The sequence below is a fragment of the Mytilus edulis genome, chromosome 3, assembly GCF_963676685.1.
Source record: "Mytilus edulis chromosome 3, xbMytEdul2.2, whole genome shotgun sequence".
Lineage (NCBI taxonomy): Eukaryota > Metazoa > Mollusca > Bivalvia > Mytilida > Mytilidae > Mytilus > Mytilus edulis.
In genome coordinates, this window is record NC_092346.1 from 4,927,238 (window position 1) to 4,933,237 (window position 6,000).

Sequence of the window (6,000 nt, forward strand, 5' to 3'; positions counted from 1 at the left end):
TTTGTCAAAGTGTTTTTTTATTTTTTTTAATTATCGTAACAAAAAAAACTTCAATGGAATTGTGTTGGCAATGGTGTTATTATTTGTATTTTCAAATCATGTTGGTTTTTCTTCTAAATCAAAACTGATAAAACAAGAATGTGTCCATAGTACACGAATGCCCCACTCGCACTATCATTTTCTATGTTCAGTGGACCATGCAATTGGGATCAAAACTTTAATTTGGAATTAAAATTAGAAAGATCATATCATAGGGAACATGTGTACTAAGTTTCAAGTTGATGTAACTTTAACTTCATCAAAAACTACCTTGACCAAAAACTTTACCTTGAACTTCGCACTATCATTTTCTATGTTCAGTGAACCATGAAATTGGGGTCAAAACTATAATTTGGCATTAAAATTAGAAAGATAATATCATGGGGAACAAGTGTACTAAGTTTCAAGTTGATTGGACTTCAACTTCTTCAAAAACTACCTTGACCAAAAACTTTAACCTGAAGCGGACGGACGAACAGAGGCACAGACGGACGGACGGACGAACGGAGGCAAAGACCAGAAAACATAATGCCCCTCTACTATCGTAGGTGGGGCATAAAAAAAATATAATAATATAAAATATAATGAATTGAAAGTTATTTTAACAACTTTAACTGATATATGTTCTGCGATATATCAACTACGCAAATAAGCAAGCATCTTCTTTTTATTGTTAATGTCATTATTGTTCTCTGGTGTCTAATAAAATTAAATATGAGGGGCTTTAGAAGCCAACAAAGAACAATATATTTGTTGGTAGAGTTTCAAAGAAAAACGAAAGAAATCTTTTTAAGTGTTTTCTCTTTAAGTCCTAGATACCCTGATGTTGCTACGGTGAGTGGTATTTGATGATTATAGATATCAACTTTTGATGAAGGCAGACTGGAAGATTATACATATTACGAAAAAAAACTATATTTTAAAATGTTTGCCAATGCATCTACACAGTATGGAATGAATGAAATACAAAAATTACAATAATCCCATTAAAGAAAGACAGGAAGATTTAATCGTATTCTTTTAAACAAAGTAGTATACATACACACAATAGGTAACAAAGGAACATGCAACAATAACATGTCAATGAAGTAGTATACACACATGTTGTAAGACAAGGGCAATTCACGTTCATCTTTAAATGATGAAGAATAATAAACTCATCGGACAGACCGGAATTGAATTTTTTATTTGCTACAAAAGATTGATCAGTTACGCTAGAATCACAAAATGTTAAAAAAGCTAAAAAAAATAAAAGTACGATGTTGAAGATCTTTTCTAAAAGGTTTGCCAAATACAGCTAAGGTAATCTATTCATAAGGACAAAAAACCTTATATATTTCTAAGATGTAACAACGGGACATGTATCATTTACATTTTAAATGAACAAGTTCACACACAAGTAGGTGCACATGTTACACAGGAACATTATTTTTTAAACGAAATAGTATACAAAAAAGATGTAGAACAGGAACAATTGACATTAAACTATTAATGAATTTGTTTACACGAGCGTATCTAGAATATTTAAAAATATATACAATTATTTGCCTGCTTTTTATATCTAGTCATGTTTTATTTGATCTCAGATTTTATTGTCCTTGAAACATTGTAAAAGTGAATGTGTAATATTAGGTCGTCTAATGCTTGTGCGTTACTCCCTTAACCTGACACGACGCATTCATTCTTTCGAATACTTGTTAGAAACCGTTGCTATACACGTCACAGAACATTCAATTTTTTGCTTCGTGCTAAGTTGATTTATATACAAAATCCTGCAGAAATATTGGCTCCAGCGAAGTTTTAAATATAAGGGCTTGTCATAATCATTTTCCTCTTCAGCCAACTTATCTTATTGAAACCCGTAACTTTACATTGCACATTTCGTACTTAAAGTTACTTGTTTTATCAGCGGATTTCTGAAAGCGAGTGTCATCAGAACAACTCCTCCTTTCTCGTGAAATAATATTTAATTATGATGGAAATATAACCTTGTATATAAAAAAAAAACCCAAAGATAATCTTCTTAAAGTTCAATAACAAGTGTAAATACACTACTGATGAATCTTATAGACAAAATAGTTGCACGTGCAAATATGAAAATGCAACAATACAGTCTTGTATTGAATAATTTCAATTAACTACGGGAACTAATGCTTTTGTGGATTGTACCTTAACCAAACTTTTATTGACTATATCATATACGAATTGATTGTATATATACGAAACAAAGGTTTGTACTGTTAATTTTTCGTCTCCATCCAAATTGGAATGGAAAAACTCACGGCTATGCAAAACAGTATATCTCCGATCCTACAACATTTGTTCATTAAGTTTACGTTATGCATTTACAAATTATAAATAACAATACAACAGATATAATATACTTGTTCATGTGAAACGTTCGTCATTGTAAATACGTTTTTATCTATCGTCGCTCAATTTGAAATCCGGGGCATCAATCGACGTATACTTGTAAGTATAATTGATCTATTGGTCTATTTATTTTCAATGTCATTAAATTCGTTTTAATATGAATTAGAAGCATGCGAATATATCAATTTATCAAACTACGGATAGATTGATGCATACAAAGAAAAATAACAATAATGAATTATGCTTAAAGATAGGATGTCTAAGTCATTTTGCTCTAGTTATTTTTATTTGAGCAAATAATTTGCATTTTCACACTACTTTTTGTATCATCAGCGGATTTGTAAATTAAATAATATATGTATTATGCCAGTGTACCCTTATTAACTCTCATTTCATTGCGAAATTTACTTTTATTATAATAAAAATACAAACTTGTACAAAATAATAAGGAAATATTATATACTTACAGTTCAATAGAAGGTGTAATAAATCATAATCTATTCGGCAAAATATTTTTTTTTGGCAATTTTAAATGGATCTTTTAAAAAGAAATCGGGAGTGACACTGTGTTGTGTTTGTTAACTAGGTTATAAAAAAACAAAATGGTTGTCTGTTTATGTTATATAGATTTAAAAAATTTCTGTATTTAAATGTCACCTTGATTTTTAGTGTGTTTGTAAATTTATTTCAATTGAACCATTCGCTAAGACATATTAAAAATCAAGTAAAAAATATAATGATGTTAAATATACACTCATAATATACATGATATATATGAGAAGATTATATCATCGATTAATTTTTCTATATACTTAAAGGTACACATTATGGCTGTTGATTATCAGTTGTATGACTCTACCTTTCTCTTGAAATTCTATGTAATTATTATGAAAGTATAGACTCTAACAAAAATTAAAAAGATAAACTTCTTATAGAATGTGTGATCACTCACAATGATACTAGTATATCAATATATCTTTTTGCAATGAATTCGGAGTGACACTGTTATGTATTATAATTGTTTACTAGGTGATCGAAAAGCAAAACGGTTCTCTGTGTAATATTTGCAATATAATAGGTTTAAATGTCACCATATGATAAGCACATTTGTAAATTTAAATGGAACATTTCGCTAGTACATTTAAAACATCAAGTCAATATTTTTATTATGTAAAGTGTATTTTATATGTTTACTTTCATCTATTAATTTTCAATATATAGTTATATGTATTTTGAAAGTATACATACAATACATCCACAATTTCTGTAATACTAGTAACTTATATTTGCTATGCAATTTACCCACTATGCAATTAAACGATCATGTTTTGATTATGTAAATGCCATTATCTTTAATTTATTTACAAATTCAAAAAATACAAATGTAACACGACGGGTGTCACATGTGGATAAGATATGCATGCCAATCCTGAGCAAAGGTAAAATTTGACTGATATAACAGCGGTTTTTGGTGGAGTTTATGTAGATCAGTCTTAGGTTTTTTGTTGGCTGCTGGCTGTTTTTCGACATATGAGTTTGACTCTTCCATTTGTATCTTCCGCCTATCTTTGACTTTGATCGGTTTGAAGAAAAAAACACAAATTAGTATTTAAATGTCTTCGATAACTTCGGCATGTGATTAACATATTGGTACGTCTCTTGAGTACCTGACTAAGGAAGAAATTGTATGTGTCCCGCAAACAAAACGGGTATCAATAATTGATAACAGTAGTTCTCCAAACTTCAAATTTAATAAATATCTTCTGAAAACACCAGTCCCGTTGAGGGTGAGAACCGCGGGAACCTCAATAGAAGCGAGACCATGTGCTTTGACAATCTATCAATCGTATCAATTGAGATACGCAAACATTATATAATGGGATATATAATGTATTTTAATGCTGAAAATGTTTACACTGGTATATTTGAAATCATAAAGTTTGTCGTAGATTCTATTTTGAAGTCATTTATAAGTGGCATAATCAAGTACAAAATCAAGATATGAACCAGCTCTTTAAGTTTGAAATTATCATGAAATGTTTACCTGTCTTTCTAAAATTAGTAGTTTCATTGTCTCAATAATATGCTGATAACAACACATGGAAAAGTTACAACAATTAAGATTTAATGATTATCAGTTTATGCTAATTAGATCTAATTTCTAATGAATATCATTACTAAAAACAAATAATTAGATTTCATTAAAAACTTCTTGTTCACTCTATTTATTGATCATTTTTTATTCAATAGAGAGAAAAACAGGCAGCATACTTATACGTACAACTTGTTGATAGAAAATAGAGATCAAGATGAAATATCTATGATACCACTTACCTAGCTTCTGTATTTGTCGGACATTATGTAAATGAAACCGATATTATCCAAATATAAACACTGCATACAGATTGAGATAATAACACAAATATAAACTGTGTATCAAATAACAAGTTACACATCACTTCATTTCTTTTTAATTTGAACCTGCATATAAATTGATGTCTAAAGGTAAATAAAACAACAACTTGATAAACTGCTAGATCCAATATTTTGTCCAATTCTTAATGTTCAATACTTCATTGGAACATTTTGTTCATCAACTTTGCATCTGGTGCTTCTAAATCATTTAAACATATTATTGTTCTCTTATAAATGAAATAAAATCCTTGTGTTTTGTGATGGAAATACGATTCAATGGGCTCGTAAAGTAATAAAAGATAGTTCTGACCTTGGAACTGACCTTAGATATTTTTAGAAGAAGTAAATATCAAATTATCTTTACATCTCTATGTGAACAATACACTTTAAAGATATAACATTAAATACCATGTGGGCCGTGTCGGGAAGTACAAACACAAATATTTGCCGTAAAAAACGGTTTTACTTTTGTACAACATGTACAACCTATATTTAAACTTTTCGACTTATTTTTCAATTTGCGGAAACGTTTAAACTCATAAATACAGTGATCCGTTTATTGATTTATACCATTGATATAATGTACCGACAAATTTTTTTAAAGGGGCACTAGCTGTTAAACTTATTGTCATCGATTTTACTGAAATTTTAGTATTTGATTAATAACAATGTTAAATAGCTATCAAAGTTACCAGGATTATAATTTAGTACGCCAGACGCGCGTTTCGTCTACATAAGACTCATCAGTGACGCTCATATCAAAATATTTATAAAGCCAAACAAATACAAAGTTGAAGAGCATTGAGGATCCAAAGTTCCAAAAAGTTGTGCCAAATACGGCTAAGATAATCCATGCCTGGGATAAGAAAATCCTTAGTTATTCGAAAAATTCAAAGTTTTGTAAACGGGAAATTTATAAAAATGACCACATAATTGATATTCATGTCAACACCGAAGTGCTGACTACTGGGCTGGTGATACCCTCGGGGACGAAACGTCCACCAGCAGAGGCATCGACCCCGTGGTGTAAATAGCTATCAAAGTTACCAGGATTATAATTTAGTACGCCAAACGCGCGTTTCGTCACATAAGACTCATCAGTGACGCTCATATCAAAATATTTATAAAGCAAAACAAATACAAAGTTGAAGAGCATTGAGGATCCAAAGTTCC

General features: G+C 30.0%; 1 protein-coding gene across 1 annotated transcript in view; it reads right to left on the reverse strand.

Moving 5' to 3' along the window:
* The window catches only part of LOC139515659 (uncharacterized), a 40,107-nt gene extending 34,867 nt beyond the window's left edge, over positions 1-5,240 (reverse strand). The window contains exon 1 of the mRNA XM_071305288.1: positions 4,747-5,240. The gene's annotated coding sequence lies outside the window, so the exon portion shown is untranslated. The remainder of the gene's footprint in view (positions 1-4,746) is intronic.
* Positions 5,241-6,000: the final 760 nt, after the last annotated feature.